This window comes from Mustelus asterias, chromosome 1 (assembly GCF_964213995.1).
Source record: "Mustelus asterias chromosome 1, sMusAst1.hap1.1, whole genome shotgun sequence".
Taxonomy (NCBI): domain Eukaryota; kingdom Metazoa; phylum Chordata; class Chondrichthyes; order Carcharhiniformes; family Triakidae; genus Mustelus; species Mustelus asterias.
The window spans coordinates 116,320,513-116,338,933 of record NC_135801.1 but is presented as its reverse complement, the minus strand read 5'-3'; the positions used below and the strand labels follow the sequence as shown (position 1 = coordinate 116,338,933).

The 18,421-nt window shown below is 45.4% G+C and overlaps 1 protein-coding gene across 9 annotated transcripts in view; it reads right to left on the bottom strand.

Moving 5' to 3' along the window:
* The window catches only part of exoc1 (exocyst complex component 1), a 73,868-nt gene extending 67,963 nt beyond the window's left edge, over positions 1-5,905 (bottom strand). For 6 of the 9 annotated variants that reach the window (XM_078217347.1, XM_078217323.1, XM_078217339.1 and 3 more), the window contains exon 1: positions 5,827-5,890. The gene's annotated coding sequence lies outside the window, so the exon portion shown is untranslated. Of the gene's footprint in view, positions 1-5,826 lie in introns of all 9 variants that reach the window. The other 3 variants (XM_078217371.1, XM_078217379.1, XM_078217364.1) reach the window with 2 other exon arrangements.
* Positions 5,906-18,421: the final 12,516 nt, after the last annotated feature.

The window sequence follows — 18,421 nt, the reverse complement described above, 5'->3', positions numbered from 1 at the left end:
CTTATTCTATACACACTCACCCAAGATTAAAAAACAAAAGGAACTATTTTCTCTAAATGTCTCTGCCAATTGCTGTACAATAGTAGAGCTTGAAAGAAGGCAACTGAGCCCATCAAATCATCTTCTTCAAAGATCATTGCAGTTATTTCTACTCCCTGGCTCTTTCCCTATATCGCTGCAATTTTTCTTCCTCCAGGTCTTTATCCATTTCCCTCTGAAAGCTACTCTTGAATCTATATTCCCATCTTATCAGACTGTCTATTCCAAATTCTAACCACTTATTGCACAAAAATGCTTTTCCTCGTATCAGCTCTGCCTCTTTTGCCAATCACCTTACATCTGTGCCAGCTCCGATTCAAGCTGCTGGTACAATATTTCATTACACATTCTATAGTGGGGCTCCTGAGCTTAACAGAGTTGATCATCATAGTGCAAACCAAAGTCTTACCAGACAGAAGGCTGACACTTTCTACTATAGTAAGAAGTCTAACAACACCAGGTTAAAGTCCAACAGGTTTATTTGGTAGCAAATGCCACTAGCTTTCTGAGCGTGCTGCTCCTTTGTCAGGTGGAGTGGGAGATGTGCTCACAAACAGGGCATACAGAGACAAAAACTCAATTTACGGAATAATGATTGGAATGCTAATCAAGCTAACCAATGCTAATACAGCGAATCAAGTCTTAAAGGTACAGACAATGTGAGTGGAGAGAGCATTAAGCACAGGTTAAAGAGATGTGTTTTGTCTCCAGACAGGACAGCTAGTGAGATTTTGTATGCCCTGTTTGTGAGCACATCTCCCAGTCCACCTGACGAAGGAGCAGCACGCTCCGAAAGCTAGTGGCATTTGCTACCAAATAAACCTGTTGGACTTTAACCTGGTGTTGTTAGACTTCTTACTGTGTTTACCCCAGTCCAACACCGGCATCTCCACATCATGACTTTCTACTATACCAAAGTATGCAACAAAGTACCCAACTAAAACAGCTGGATTTCTTTTATCACACATTTACTGTCCCAGGAGTTTGCGATATAGTTATAATGCTTACTGATATTCAGGAGTAAAAAGGACAGTAACCTCCTGTGTCTCTACATGTGCTGTCAACATGCAAATCAGAAAACTGCTGTCTGATTTGCCCTGCTTCTCCTCAAACTTCACTACATTGGTACTGTTATAAAGGGGAGGTTGGTTCCCTCTGAGCTAACACCTAACCATTCAAAGAGGAGTACCTCGCTATATAATCTTTTAAAAGTGCGTGAGAAATAGTACGATCTGCTCTGCAGTAACTTTTAATGGTTAAATCAAAATAACTACCTGAGACACTCTCTAAAATCAACAAGTAACACTTTACCTAACTAACAATGAACAAATTAACTAAACTATTAACAAACTGAATAAAACACTATTCTAATAGAATGCTGTTTAAATAAATACAATTCCCACTTATTAACAAAAAAATTGATTTAATTTTTTTAAGGCGTAAGCCATTCGACCCTCCAAACCTGCTCCACCATTCATTATGATCGTGGCTGATCATCCAACTCAGTAACCTGTTCCCACCATTCCTCTTCTCCCCCCCACCGGATCCTTTGATCCCTTTAGTCCCAAGAATTATACCTAATTCTTTCTCGAAAACATACAATGTTTTGGCCTCAACTGCTTTCTGTGATACAAATTTCCACAGGCTAACCACTCTCTGGGTGAAGAAACTTCTCATCTCAGTCTTAAATGGTCTACCCCGCATCCTCACACTGTGACCCCTGGTTCTGGACTCCTCAGCCATCGGGAACATCCTGCCCATTTCTTCCCTGTCTCATCCTGTTAGAATATTATAGCTTTCTATGAGATCTCCTCTCAGTCTTCTCAACTCCAGCGAATATCATCCGAACCAACTCAATCTTTACTCAGTCCTGCCATCCCAAGAATCAGTCCGGTAAATTTTTGCTGCACTCCCTCCGTAGCAAGAACATCCTTTCCCAGATAAGGAAACCAAAACTGCACACATTATTCCAGGGCTCACCAAGGCCCTGTATAACTGCAGCAAGACATCTCTGCTCCTATACTTGAATCCTCTCACTATGAAGGCAAACATATCATTTGCCTTCTTCACTGCTCATTGCACCTGCATGCTTACTGTCAGTGACTGGTGAACAAGGACACCCCGGTCTCGTTGCACATTCCCCTCTCTCAATCTATAGCCATTCTGCCTTCCTGTTTTTGCAACCAACGTGGATAACCTCACATTTATCCATATACTGTATGTGCCATGCACCTAACTTGTCCAAATCACACTGAAGCATCTCTGCATCCTCCTCACAGCTCACCCTTCCATCCAGCTTTATATCAAATTTGGAGATATTACATTTAGTTCCCTCATTCAAATTAATATATATAAATAGCTGGAATCTATGGGATTTTGAATCCATGCTGACAATTCATGAATCAAGTCTAAATTAAGTTCAAGTTTATTTATTGGTGTCACAAGTAAGCTTACATTAACACTGCAATGAAGTTACTGTGAAAATCCCCTAGCTGCCACACTCCGGCGCCTTTTCGAGTACACAGAGGGAGAATTTAGCATGGCCAATCCACCTAACCAGCACGCCCTTCGGACTGTAGGAGGAAACCCACCCAGACATAGGGAGAATGTGCAAACTCCGCACAGACAGTGACCCAAGCCAGGAACTGAACCCAGGTCCCTGGCGCTGTGAGGCACTAGTACTAATCACTGTGTCACCAAATTAAGACTGGTAGGTGAAGACTGGTAGGGCAAACTAAGTTAGTTTTACATCAAACCTGTACTTTGCAATGACAAAATACAGTTTAAACAACTTCGTAATACACAAGGAAGCTTGTGCCATCAGAAGTTTTTTTAACCAAAATTGCATCAACTAATGGCTCAGCTCACTTTATTCTGTCCGAGCTTGTAATTCTACCATTATTTCTCCAGCTCAAACCTATATTACTATATTTCAGAGGGCAATTCAAACCTCATAACGCTTGCAATTGACATTTTGGGTGTCAACCTTTCAAAACATGCCAAAACTCCACATCTGAAACATGAACTCCTCTGTTGTCTCCACAGATACTGCCTGACCCACTAAATGTTCCAGTATTTGTTTAGATTTCTGATATCTGCACTGTTTTGACCATAACTCTGTACTTCAAAATGCAGTACAAGATACCTTTGTGGAATAAACTGACAAAAAAACTACAATATGGTCAAAGCTACTAGAAATACAAACATGGCCTAAAAGGACAATAATAACACGTATTTATACAGCACTTTTAAGGTAAACACATTCCAAAATTAAAACTGGACGCTGAACAATCAGTGAGGATTTAGGGCAATTAACCAAAAGCGTGCACATTAGAGGAAGTTTTGAGGAGGCTGTGAATAGAGATGGCATAACAGAAGGGTTTAGGTAGATAAAAGTTAAGATGATGAATAGGCAGAGACTAGAGTTAGGAGGATGCATGGTGGCACTTACAGCTGTAGAATATTGTACAGATAGGATGGGATGAGGCTGTGGAGCAATTTGTAACTCAGAGCAAGGAATCTGAACTCAATGCACTCAGGGACTGGAAACCTAATGGAGACCTAAAGGGATAGGAAGATACACATACTTATTATGCATGGCAGGCCATTAAAATGAGTCAGAGCTCGCACAGAGAAAAGCTGGGGACAAAAGCTAAGGCAGTATTAATGAGGCAACAACATCTTGGATGAGTGTTTCAGCAGCAGAGCGAGTGAGGCAAAGCAAATGAGAGCAAATGTTGTGAAGGAGCAAACGATTGATACCATATGGATTTTGAAACCAAGGTCAAACAGAAAAAAGGAACAGAGTTTGGTTCAGCCAGACTGAGTAACTGCAAATTAGGGTGAAAGCCAAACATTTTCTATGACTTGGCAATAGAATTGTGGTCAAGAAGGGGCAGTGCTAGCTAGGTCTGCATTTATTGCTGATTCCTAGTTGCCCTTGAACTGAGTGGCCATTTCAGAGGACATTTTAGAGTCAATCCACTGCTGTGGATCTGGAGTCACTTGTAGGCGAGACCAGGTGAGGATGGCAGATTTCCTTCCCTAAAGGACATTAGTGAACCAGATGATTTCATGGTCATCATTAGACTTTTAATTTCAGATTTTTCTTGAATTCAAGTTTCACCATCTGCCATGGTGGAATTTGAAACCTTGTCCCCCGAGCTATACCCTGGGTCTCTGGATTACCAGTGACAATACCACTACACAACCGCCTCCCCTATCAATGGGATACATATAAAAACCAGCCCTATGTTGTCAGTTTATATCACCATGGAACTGCCTGTAGATGAAAAATAAGAAGGAATCAGGAATGAAAGCTTGAGGAAATTCGAACTATACCATATAGCAGTAAGAGCAAAGGATTTTGTGGTCTGTATTGGAACAGGTTGCAGTGAAATCAAGAGCTGAAAGAAAAGGACCAAGTGGAGAAACTTGAAATGGTCCAATGAATTAAGTGCCATGGAGAGGATGATAAGAACAAGGATAAAAGTGCACCACAGCTGTAATCACAAAGTTTTGCGGCTTTATCCAAGATAGGCTCAGACTGAAGGAATTTTGCCAAGGCTTGATGGGATACATAAATAATAATTCCACTAACTCAACTTACTAAATCAGCTGTTACACATTAAGTACTACATAGAAAACTCAATTACATGGAACTTACACACAAGACAAACCCTTTGGCCCAATCAGTTGGCACTGCCAAATTACAGATCCAAGATGTGCCTGGCCAGCAAGAGTGGCCAGAGTCTATTGATGTTGATGGAAGGTGGAGTCTCTATGGCCTACCCATAACTTGACTCTGATTATCAGTCCAAACTTCTTGCCAGACCAGAACAACTGATCTACAGGCTGCTTCACATGAACTTCCGAGTGGCATAGCAGAACTGCATCACTAGCAAACAGCAACTCACAGACAAGGACATTACACACTTTGTCTTGCCAAGGCAGCCCAGTGGTTAGCACTGCTGCCTTACAGCACCAAGGACCTGGGTTCAATTCCCAGCTAGGGTCACTGTCTGTGTGGAGTTTGCACATTCGCCCTGTGTCTGCATGGGTTTCCTCCATGTGCTCCGGTTTCCTCCCACAGTCCAAAGATGTGCAGGTTAGGTGGATTGGCTATGCTAAATTGCCCTTAGTGTCAGGGGGACTAGCTGGGGTAAATGCATGAAAGTATGGGGATAGGGCCTGGGTGGGATTGTGGTTGGTGCAGATGCGATGGGCCAAATGGCCTCCTTCTGCACTGTAAGATTCTATGACCTATGATAAGTTGAACAGTTTGCCATCAGCTCTGGCACACTGGTACTCGCACTCCTTAAAAGAGGTATTTGTGCTAATTCTTGTTCAGTGACACAAGGCAATCCACAACCACACTTAATGGTTCCTCAAAATAGGTCCAACCAGTCAGCGCTGGAGGAACTGGAAGTGGCCTCACTGTCACTTCTGTATTTAACATATAGGAACATATAACAGATGGCATTTCCTACTTTGTAATGTATTAGCTTATTATTACTACAATAAAAAAGCTAAGGTCCATGTTTAAAGAGCCTGATACAAAAGTACAATTGCTGGAAATCTGAAATGAAAACAAAGAAGCTGGAAACACTCAGCAACTCTGGGCACTTTCTTCCCCAAAGATGCTGCCTGACCTGCTGAGCTTTCCCGGTACATTTTATTTTTAATCCAAATTTAAAGAGACACGTTCATCAAGTGCTTTGCAGCAAAATCATGGCCAAGCCTCGTCGCTCTGCTAGAAAGCGCAGTGTTTCCATCCCCCGTGTTTACCTTTAACAAGAGCCCCAAACCCGGCCGACACCAGCCGCTCCTCAACCACAACCAGCAACCACCATCTCACAGCCGGAAATAGCTCAGCACCGTCATTTCCCCTTCCCACTCAGCCCCACCAGGCACTGTGACAATATGAAATCAACCATGATTGAGACTGGCAAGTCAATGCTGCCGCTGCCGCTTCAGCTGCAGTTCTCAACAAAGGGGGCACATCATAATCTAAAACTGTTCTAAATCCAGACCTGGAGATTTTTGTCTTGGAACATCAGATGTTTGAAGAGTCTGATTTATACAATGGTTTAGGTTTTCATTTAGCTTTGTTTTATTGTGCAGGATGAATTTCGTGCAGAGAAGAAAGGAGAGTAAAAATGACTGCTACTGGCTGAACAGGTCTTGAGTGCCTGAAATTGGAACTCCCATAGTATTGGAGCTGGTGGATTAGTTACAACATAGAAGGCGGCCATTTGGCCCATCATGTCCATGCCAGCTTTCATGATGTGGAGATGCCGGCGTTGGACTGGGGTAAACACAGTAAGAAGTTTAACAACACCAGGTTAAAGTCCAACAGGTTTATTTGGTAGCAAACGCCACACAAGCTTTCGGAGCTCCAAGCCTTTGGGGGGCGGGGGGGTGATGAATGAATGGGACAAAGGTAAGATTCAGAAAAGGAGAAGCAAACGGGGAGAAAAGGTACGGGAAGGGGGATAAAAGTAGGGGGAAAGAGTGGGGGAGGATAGAAAAATGAAGAAAGACAATAAAGAAATAAAAGGTAGATAAAATCAGAATGAAAACAAAGGGGTCAAGGTGGGGTAGAGCAAATCATGTGAAGTTGTTGAATTCGATGTTGGGACCGGAAGGCTGTAAAGTGTCTAGCCAGAAGATGAGATGTTGTTCCTCCAGTTTGCATTGAGCTTCACTGGAACATTGCAGCAAGCCAAGGACAGACGGGGGCATGGGAGCAGGATCGTGTGTTAAAATGGCAAGCAACGGTAAGGTCAGGATCCTGATTGCGCACGGACCGAAGGTGATCACCCAGTCTATGCTTGGTTTCTCCAATATAGAGGAGACCACATTGGGAGCAGCGAATGCAATAGACCAAAGGAAAGAGTTGCAAGTGAAACGCTGCTTAACCTGGAATGAATGTTTTGGACCTTGGATGGTAAGCATAGAAGAGGTAAAGGGACAGGTGTTACACCTTCTGCGATTGCATGGGAAGGTGCCATGAGTGATGGGAGAGGTGTTGGGTATAGTGGAGGAGTGGACTAGGTTATCCCAGAGGGAACGGTCTCTGCGGAATGCTGACAGAGGGAGAGAAGGGAAGATGTGTTTGGTGATGGCACCACGCTGGAGTTGGCGAAAATGGCGGAGGATTATGCTTTGTATGCGGAGACTGGTGGGATGATATGTGAGAACAAGTGGGACTCTATCCTTGTTCTGGGAGGGAGCGGAGGGGGTGAGGGTCATGGCACGGGAGATGGACCGCACGCTGTTGAGGGCCCTGTTGGCAACTGTAGATGGGAATCCATGGTTGAGGAAAAAGGAGCTCATATTAGAAGCACCACTTTGGAAGGTGGCATCAGCGGAACAAATGCGACGGAGGCGAAGGAGTTGAGAGAAAGGGTTGGAATCCTTACAGGATGTAGGGTGTGAAGAGCTGTAGCTGTAGCTGTGGGAGTCAGTGGGCTTGTATTGAATATTGGTAGATAGTCTATTGCCGGAAATGGAGCCAGAAAGGTCAAGGAAGGGAAGGGAAGTGTCTGAAATGGACCTGGTGAAGGCGATGGAGGGGTGGAAACTGGAAGCGAAGTTGATGAATTTTTCGAGGTCTAGATGAGAGTATGAAGCGGCACCAAAATAGTCATCAATATACTGGTAAAGGAGCTGTGGGAGGGCCCTGGGTAGGCCTGGAACAAGGAATGTTCCACATCCCCCATAAAAGGACAAGCGTAGCTATGAGTACCAGGTACCCATTGCTACTCCTTTGATTTGGAGAAAGTGGGATGAATTAAAAGAGAAGTTGTTGAGAGATAGAACAAGTTCAGCCAGGCGGAGGAGAGTGGAGGTGGATGGGAATTGTTCAGGCCTCTTCAAGAAAGAAGTGAAGAGCTCTCAGGCCGTCCTGGTGTGGGATGGAGATGTAGAGAGATTGCACATTCATGGTGAATAGGAGGCTGTTAGGGCCTGCGAACTGGAAGCTGTCAGTATGACACAGGGCATCAGAGGAATCCCGGATGTAGGTGGGGAGGGAATGGACCAGGGGAATGAGGATGGAGTCAAGGTAAGAGAAAATAGGTTCAGTGGGGCAGGAGCATGCTGACACAATGGGCCTACCAGGACAGTCCTTTTTGTTGATTTTAGGAAGTAGGTAGATCTGGTGTTGGGAGACTATGAGGTGGGAAGCTGTGGGGGGGAAGGCATCCGGAGGAAATGAGGTCAGTGACGGTGTTGGAGATAATGGCTTGATATTCAGTGGTGTGGTCATGGTCCAGGGGGAGGTAGGAGGAAGCGTCTGAGAGTTGGCGCTCAGTCTCTGCGAGGTAGAGGTCAGCACCCCCTTTGTCGGCAGGTTTGATAACAATGTCAGGATTGGACCTGAGGGAGCGAAGGGTGGAAAGTTTGGAAGGAAAGAGGCTGGAATGGGTGAGGGGGGCAGAAAAATTGAGATGGCCAATGTCCCGTCGACAGCTCCCAATGAAAAGATCGAGGCAGGTAATTGTCCTGGTGGGTGTCAAATTGGAGGCAGAATGTTGGAGGCACGTGAAAGGATCTGTGGAACGGGGGGAGGACTCTTGCCCAAAGGAGTGGCACATTTGTCGACAGCACTTCACACCCTACATCCTGTAAGGACTCCATCCCTTTCTCTCAGCTCCTTCACCTCCATCGCATTTGTTCCGATGATGCCACCTTCCAAAGTGATGCTTCTAATATGTGCTCCTTTTTCCTCAACCATGGATTCCCATCTACAGTTGTTGACAGGGCCCTCAACAGTGTACGGTCCATCTCCCACGCCATGACCCTCACCCCCTCCCCTCCCTCCCAGAACAAGGATAGAGTCCCGCTTGTTCTCACATATCATCCCACCAGCCTCCACATGCAAAGCATAATCCTCCGCCATTTTCGCCAACTCCAGCGTGATGCCACCACCAAACACATCTTCCCTTCACTCCCTCTGTCAGCATTCCACAGACTCTGTAGTCAATCCCTCCACAGCATACACCTTCTCTACAGCTGTGACACTATCCCTGATCAGCAGTGCCACTCCACCCCCTCTCTTGCCTCTCTCCCTGTCCTTCATGAAACATCTGAATCCCGGCACCTGTAGTATCCAGTCCTGTCCCTGAGACATCCAAATCTCCGTAATAGCCACCACATCACACTTCCAGGCATCGATCCACGGTCTGAGCTCATCCCCTTTATTCACTATACTCCTGGCATTAAAGTAAACACATCTCAATCCTTTGGTCTGAGCTCTCCCCTTCTCTATCCCCCGTCCATCCTCCCTCTTGGACCGTCTATAACCCTTCTCTGCGAGCTAAGTTCCTTGCTCCCAGTCACCTCGTCTCGATCCCCTCCCCCCAACCTATCTAGTTTAAACTCTCCCCAGTAGCCTTAGCCAACCTTCCCGCCAGGGTATTGGTCCCCCTGGGATTCAAGTGCCACCCGTTTTGTGTGTACAGGTCACACCTGCTCCTAAAGAGGTCTCAATGGTCCAGGAACCTGAATTCCCTGCCCCCTGCACCAGTCCCTCAGCCACACATTCATCCTCCACCTCACTCCATTCCTGCCCTCACCCTCCCGTGGCACAGGCAGCAATCCTGAGGTTAGAGGGATTAGTGGGTAAATATGTGGGGGTAGGGCCTGGGTGGGATTGTGGTCGGTGCAGACTCGATGGGCCGAATGGTCTCCTTCTGCACTGTAGGGTTTCTATGATTTCTATGAAATAGATTGGCAGAGTATTATTTAAATTGTGTTGATTGGGAAATGTTGACTTACAAAGGGACCTGGTGTCTTAGTACACCAGTCACTGAGAACAAACATGCAGATACATCAAGCAGTTAGGAAAGCAAATGGTATGTTGGCCTTCATTGCAAAGCGACTTAAGTACAGGAGCAAGGATGTCATATTGCAGCTGTAAAGGGCCTTGGTGAGACCACATCTGGAATATTGTATGCAGTTTTGGTCTCTTTATCCAAGACATAATATAGTTATTACAGCAAAGAGTACAGCAAAGGTTCACTAGACTGATTCCTGGGATGGGGGACTGTCGGGTAAGGAGAGATTGGATCGACTGGGCCTGTATTCACTGGAATTTAAAAGAAAGCAGAAAGATCTCATTGAAACATATAAAATTCTGACAGGACTGGACAGATTGTAAACAGGGATGTTTTTTCCTCTGGCTGGGGGGTCTAGGACACAAGGGGTCACAGTCTCAGGAAAAGGGGTAGGCCATTTAGGGCAGAGATGAAGAGAAATGTCTTCTATGGAACTCTCTACCACCAAAGGATGTGGAGGCCAAATCACTGAATATAATTAATAAGGAAATATATAGATTTTTAGACTCTAAAGGTATCAAACACTATGGGACGGGAGTGGCAGTGTGTCGTTGAGATAGAGGATCAGCCACGATCATATCAAGTGGCGGAGCAGGTTCAAAGTGCCACATGACTAACTCCTGCTCCTATATTCTATGTTTCGATGTTTCTGTCATCATCAATCAATGTTAGCTTATGCTATTTTGTTGCGGGTTTCAAAACATTGTGTGCAATAATTAAGTCAGGTGAATTAACATTTTTAGGACATATTCAGCCATGCTTATCTTTTATCTCTATGATTGGATTTTACAGCCCTTATGTTTTTGCATCCATGGGAGATGGGCTGGGAGGTGTGAGGTCTAACAAAATGGCAGGGAAAGACATTGTGAGGTGAGGCTCACACTTTCCCCACCATGGCATATTGCCAGTGATGGGAACCTTAGCTGTCTGGCTGCCCACTGATGTCAATTGAACCGCATAAGTGTCATTTCCCACACATTTGCTGACATTGGAATGGGCCCATTGTCACGTGAGGAGACCTGCCAGTAAGCTCTGGTGGTCTCTCAATGGGTTCCTGGAGTGTGGCCCTCCTGATGGGTGCACTATGACTCATGGAGGTATCTTCCAACAGCAATGGCTGCTCCTGTGTCAAGGTCACACCCAGTACACCATGAATACACACCCATTGCCCCCCTCCCCCACCTCCCCAGTGGTTGCCAGGGTCTGCCTGCCTGATGTTGGCTTTCTTCCCTACCTGCTCTTCAAGGAACCTCGCCATTGAGGCATCCTCTCCCTGGTGTTGCAGCCTCAGCAGTGGTCACTGCTCGCACTGGCTCTGCTAAGCCCTGACCCAGTAAGAGTTTTAACAACACCAGGTTAAAGTCCAACAGGTTTATTTGGTAGCAAATGCCATTAGCTTTTGGAGCGCTGCTCCTTCATCAGATGGAGTGGAAATCTGCTCTCAAACAGGGCATACAGAGACACAAAATCAAGTTACAGAATACTGATTAGAATGCGAATCTTTACAGCCAACCAGGTCTTAAAGATACAGACAATCCTCCACTCACATTGTCTGTATCTTTAAGACCTGGTTGGCTGTAAAGATTCGCATTCTAATCAGTATTCTGTAACTTGATTTTGTGTCTCTGTGCCCTGTTTGAGAGCAGATTTCCACTCCATCTGACGAAGGAGCAGCGCTCTGAAAGCGAATGGTGTTTGCTACCAAATAAACCTGTTGGACTTTAACCTGGTGTTGTTAAAACTCTTACTGTGTTTATCCCAGTCCAACGCCGGCATCTCCAATCAAGCCCTGACCCAGCAGGGGTCTGTTACTTGGCCGCTGCCAGCAATATCCTATCCCCTGGTTCCGTCACCTCCCGGAGCACAGTCACTTCTCGCTTTTGACCCTGTGTTGGGATTTCAAGGTCCTCTGGGAAATTCAGCCCAGATATTTTGGCTGCATCCAGTTTCATTTTTTATCAGGCTTATTGAAACATGAAATTTCAGTAAATATTTAAATTTCATTGAATCTACAGTACAGAAGGAGGCCATTTGGCCCATTGAGCCTGCACCAACAACAATCCCATCCAGGTCCTATGCCCGCAATGACATTCATTTACCCTCCTAATCCCCCTGACACTAAGGGGCAATTTATCATGGCCAATAAACCTAACCCATACATGTTTGGACTGTAGGAGGAAACCTGAGCACCTGGAGGAAACTCACGCAGACATGGGGAGAATGTGCAAATTCCACACAGTCACCTGAGGCCAGAATTGAACCTGGGTCCCTGGCACTGTGAGGTAGCAGTGCTAACCACTGTGTCACCATGCCGCATCAATGCAAAACAGAACTCTGAAGTACAGCTGTTTGCTGGTTTCTGATCTTTTTGTGGCCTTTTGGCCTCTTGCTGAATATTTCATGGCTTTAAAATCATTGTTGTCCATTAAAGTGAAATTACCTTGTTAACCTGTAAGTAAAAAAGATCTGCAGCTTTTAGTAGATTACTTAATTTGAAAAGGCTTTTAGCCTTGATGTTGATATGGTTCAGTCAATTGCTCTATATCTGCCTACAGCAAACAGCATTCTGTATTTCATTTGAACTATTGATGTTCTTGGGTTGGATTGCCTTGCAAGTCTCAACCACAAGGTTTGATTACGAATAATACCATTTCTCACAGTCCAGAGAAGATTTATATGATGATGTCCGGACTGGAGAATTTTAGCTATGAGGAAAAATTGGATAGACTTTAGGGTTGCAGGGTTGTATTATTTTGGATAGGATTGTATTATTTTGGAACAGAGGAGGATAAGGAGATATTTCATTGAAGTGTAAAAAACTATAAGGAGTCTAATGGAGTGGATAGAAATTCATTATTAAGAACAAAGAAAAGTACAGCACAGGAACAGGCCCTTGCCAATCATGATGCCTTAACTAAACTAAAACAAAAGCCTTCTGCCCTTACTAGGTCCATATCCCTCAATTCCCTCCCTATTGATGTACCCATCTAGATGCTTCTTAAATGAGCCTGCTTCCACCACCTCCTCTGGCACCCACCACTCTCTGCGTGAAAACCTTCCCCCGCACATCACCCTTAAACTTCCTCCCTCTCATCTTGAACCTGTGCCTCCTTGTAATTGACACTTCCACGCTGGGAAGAAGCCTCTGACTATCCAAACTGTCTATTCCTCTCATAATTTTGTAGACCTCCTTTCAGATCTCCCCTCAGCCTCCATCTTTCCAGTGAAAACAATCCTAGTTTATTCAATCTCTCCTCATAGCCAACACCCTCGAGACCAGGCAACATCCTGGGGAATCTTCTTTGCACTCTCTCCAAAGCTTCCACATCCTTCTGGTAGTCTGGTAACTAGAACTGCACGCAATACTCCAAATGTGGTCTAACCAATGTTTTATATAGTTGCAACATTTCCCAACTCTTGTACTCAATGCCCCGACTGATGAAGGCAAGCATGCCATATGCTTTCTTAATCACCTTGGCCACCTGTGTTGCCACTTTTAGAGAACTGTGGACCTGCACACCCAGATCCCTCTGTATGTTAATGTTCCTAAGAGTTCTGCCATTTACAGTATAATGCACACCTAAATGTGATCCACCAAAACGCATCACCTCGCATTTGTCCGGATCAAACTCCATCTACCATTTCTGTGCCCAAGTCTCCAATCTATCTATATCCTGTTTGTATGCACTGACAATCCCCGGCACTATCAGCTACTCCACCAATCTTTGCGTCATCCGCAATCTTACTAATCAGACCACCCACATTTTCCTCCAGATCATTTATATATACTACAAACAACAGAGGTCCAAGCAGTGATTCCTGCGGAACATCACTAGCTACTGCTATGACGCAGAGGTTAATCCCCTTTACCTCGCATTGTAATCTGGTAAAAACGTTTCTACGTCAACGTTTAGAGATTCATTAACATAAAGACCTGACACTCACTTTAAGTGAATAATCAACAAGTTATTTTATTTAACCAACCGGAACTTTAACTAAACAAGTAACATATTAATTAAAGGAAGGTTCAACGGTAATGCTGTTCAAACAAATACAAGGATCATTCAGTACCAAAACAGTAATAACAGAATGTTAGCCACTCTCAAAAAAATATACAACCAGTCTGATGGCTTTCGGAAGCTTTTGGAGTTTATTTGTTGATTTTGTGGTCTGTAAGGTCTTTCTGACTTGTTACACTTTTGTTAGATAGATGGAGAATTCTCTTCAGAGATAGTTCTTTAGCTGGCAGGGTGGAGAGCCGTTCTAGAGCTGGCCTTCTGTTCTGGCTGGCAGAACTCAACTAAACTCAATGAACAGAACTGAAGTCACTGAAGGCAGACAGTTGAATTCCTACTTTTATATTCCTGATGACCTCTGCATTTCCCTATACCATGATTGGTCTGATGGTGTCAACAATAGCAAATTCAAATTTAAACTAATAAGTTATTAGCTGAGTGTCTTCTTTAAACTCATAGGCTATCAAAATGCAACTGCCTGCAAAACCTGTTACCAAGGCAACCCTGATGTTTGGTCTCTGCAACAAATGTTGCCATCTATGTACTCTGTATACCTACATTTTAAACATTCCAGCATTGAACACAAAAATAGCTTTTAAAGGGACCATGCACTATTTTTTCCTCTAATAGATTTTTCAATTTATTTTACATCTTTTACAAACATCCTTACAAACTCAACTCCACAACACTACAGATCTCCATTCTGAAAAATATCTTTCTTCTTAGTTAAGGGATCTATAATCAGGGGGCATAGACTTAGGATATGAAATAAGAGGTTCATATTATGTTCTTTTTGACATAAATGCTACCAGTCATACAGAAGGATTGATGAAACAGTAACATGGGTTCTTTATTTAAAGGTAAGACTATGTATGGATAGCGTTCATCAGGAGACTACATATTGTAGCTCTGATATCTACCCTGCTTCTTGCCAGCTGACTACAAGTCATGAGACTAATACTTCACATCCTGCCGATAGAGGAACATAGAGGAATAAATTTAGAAGTCTCTGAAACATATCAGTTGTTTGCTCATCCTTTCAGCTTTAGTTAGGGTAATCTTTGCTGGAGGCTACTGTAAGTTTTCAGAATATTGGTTAGGGATGCTTTGTTTCTGTTACATCTTAGACCATGTTCTAGACATAATGGAATCATTTGGTGTGTCTGGTTATGGTACTGTTCTGATTTGGCATCTGTTTTGTCACACTGTCATTTAATATTCGTACGTGATATTATCTTGGTTTGGGGCAGATGCTGACAATTTCTCCTGGATAAAAGGTATCGTTAGTTGGGTGTTTTACTCAAACTTTTTCTGATGTTCGCTACCCACATGCTGGTTGTGGGAATCATGCACAAGCTACTCTCCTGAGATGACTGGGGGGTTTGTCTACAATATTCTGACAAATAGTAATTCTGCGCTGGTTTCACAGTTTGAAGTTTGCAAATTCATAATGTATACAAGTATTCAGTGCAAACAATGTCATGCGGCCTGTTGACTGATGCTGTGCTTTGCAGAGTTAAGTGGTCTCTCTGTATAAGCACGGGATTTGCAATTGCGCTCCTTCTGGTCTGTGATCCTTGTGTTTGTCTTGACACTACCAATGATGGTGACCAAGAACAGGTCCTTGCAAGTTAGTAGGCCTGTGATGACTGGAGCTGTTCTAAGTCCAGAACGAGTGAAAATGGGAGTCTTTGGCATCCATCTGGTATTTTGTGCACAGCATAAATAAATGCTGAGACCCATTTCTTGCCTGTAAGAGAGGAGGCAGGGATTTTTTTAAAAATCACCAGAACGCCGGCTGATAGCAGTAGAGGGTGCAATTGCGCATGTGTAGGTCTCTCTGTTCTGAGCAGCAGAGAAACCTGTCAAAGCCTCTGCTGTTTTCAGCTGGCCTTTGTGGCCTAAAACAGGCCTTGCACCCAGCTGCCGCAGGGGCCCATGGCCTATCAGGAGCCCGCCCCGCCCAGAAAGATTGACTCACAGTCTCTGCCCGCCTCACCCCTGTTAGGACAGAACCCCCCCTCCATCTACCCACCAATTGCAAATGCAAAGTGGCGTCGGCCCCCCCCCCCCTCTTCTGCCCACCGATCACAAACGCAGAGTGGCAATGGGTCCCCTTCCCTCCCTCCACTGATCATAAATGCAGAGTGTTCAGTGGTTGTCCCACCCCCCCCAGTAGGCCCATCCCCTCAGGCACTGCCTGCTGCTAGGTGAGCAGTGCCAGGGTGCCTGGTGGGCAGTGGCAGCATGCCAAGCAGGCAGTGCCAGGCTGGCACTGCCCAAGGTGCACCCCTTTGCCCCCGACCTCCCGGTGGGGGCACAATGGCTTCCAAGTCTACCGGTGAGATCATTATGTCTGGTCCCCGTTTGTGGGGACCTGCTCTGATTCTGACCAGAGAGATCCTTCTCTGGCAAGGCCACAGAGGCATGAGAGTCGGGCACGAAAACTTGGTAAAGTCAGACGTGAGGCGATTAGCGCGATCCGCGCCCGCCTCTGCATAGATGCCCACTTTATCAAGGCCCAAAAATGGCCACGATCTGAACTGCACCCAAAGCAGGCACGACATCAATGAGACTCAATGAGATGGATGCCCAATCTCACCTGCATTTCCCCCTTTACCATCGCGTTCGCCCATCCAGATTTGGTGCAAAACAGACACGCTCGGCAAAGGTCTGTTTCTGATGCTCCAGCTTCTGAAGAGGTAAGTTCAGAGCTTCCAACGGCTCTCTGACTCAGATCGGTGATGGTGGGGGGGAGAGAGGTGGATCAGATCGTTCTCTGGTGGGGGAGAGGGAGGAGGAGGCGGGTCAGATCATTCTCTGGTGGGGGAGAGGGAGGAGGAGGCGGGTCTGATCATTCTCTAGTGGGGGGGGAGGGAGGGCCAGATCGTTCTCTGGTGGAGGGGGGAGGGAGAGCCAGATCATTCTCTGGTCGGGGGGGGAAGGAGGCCAGATGGTTCTCTGGTGGGGGGTGGGGGGGAGGCCCGACCGTTCTCTGGTCGGGGGGAGGGCCAAATCGTTCTCTGGTGAGGGGGGGGGGAAGGAGGGCCAGATCATTCCCTGGTGGGGGGGGGGGTGTGAAAGGAGGCCAGATGGTTCTCTGGTGGGGGGTAGGGAGGCCAAGATCATTCTCTGATGGAGTGGGGGGAAGGAGGCCAGATGGGTCTCTGGTGGAGGGAGCGGGGGAGGGCGGCAGGGGCAGGGAGGGTCCACTGCCACTCTGCGGGCGATTGCGGGGGGGGGGAAGTGGGGCAGAGGGTCACGATCAGTCTGGGTAGCGGGGAGGTGGGTAGATAAGGGGGACAGTTATGTTGTGGGGGTGGGGCGATATCTGTGGGGGCCATCGCTCCCGGACCGCTTTATCCACTTTTTGCGGCCCAGGAGCAATGTGGCAGGGGCGCGTTTTTTAAATTTTTTTTTCATTGCACATGCACAGTTGAAGGCTCCGATCGGAGCTGCAGCGTTTCGGGGCAAATAAGCCCCGCCCACAGTGCGATTCATACCCACGATTCTTTTTTCAGGCTGAGTGTGTATGGGAACATCTGAGAACAGGTTTCCAAGTCGGATCTGAATTGTGCCCAGATTCAGCACTTAGAATCAAAATGGAAAATCGCCCCCAGTGTGTTTTTGGATGTCACAAGTACCCTTAGGAGCTGTAAAAGGATCACACACGCACGTACACACGCACGTACACACACACGTACACACACACGCACACGCATGCACACACACACACACACGCCTGTCGAACACCATGTTGGTGAGAACATTAATAAATGCTGGTCTAGCCAATGATGCCCACATCCCGTAAAATGAATTAAAAACACAGTGAATGTTAGTCAGAAGTACAGTACATGCACCATACAACACTGATTCGATACCAGTGATACCATTTTGGAACTCAACGCTCAGCCAATACAATCCCTTTGCCTTTTATGGCTGGACTGGTGTCCAGCAACAGGAAGAATATCTTACCAGCACTATTTAAAGGGCTCATAAATTACATACAAGTTAGTAGCATTGTTGATTTTTTTCAGTGATTCCCGTTTCCGGCACGAGGCTGAATAAATTATTTAAATTTAATTTCAATGTAATTTACTTGGCATTAGCGAGCCCGAGATGCACGACGCAATGGTGAAATCGGGCCCACTGATGAACTCAATTGCTCACTCTCTGATTATATTGTGATCTAGGATGTGTAGACCTTTGATGATTAATACAATCCTGTATGTTTGCTTCTGAAAATGTTGTCATCCCAAATGGTTAAATGCATATGGATATCAGCCTGTTTTTCAGTTTTTGAAAGATACAGGTTATTACTAAGTCTTATTTTGTGCCTCAGTATTATATCTGTTATTTAGCTTTCCTCTACAAAATGAATTAGAGGTTAGCAGGGAACTGCACTCTATGTACCCAGCAGCATTGAGTGTTTCACACAATAAAAGCAATTACTAACAAATAGCAATTTAATTACCAAAGAGGCAAACTCAGGTTGTAAATCAGATGTTAACCATAACTATATGT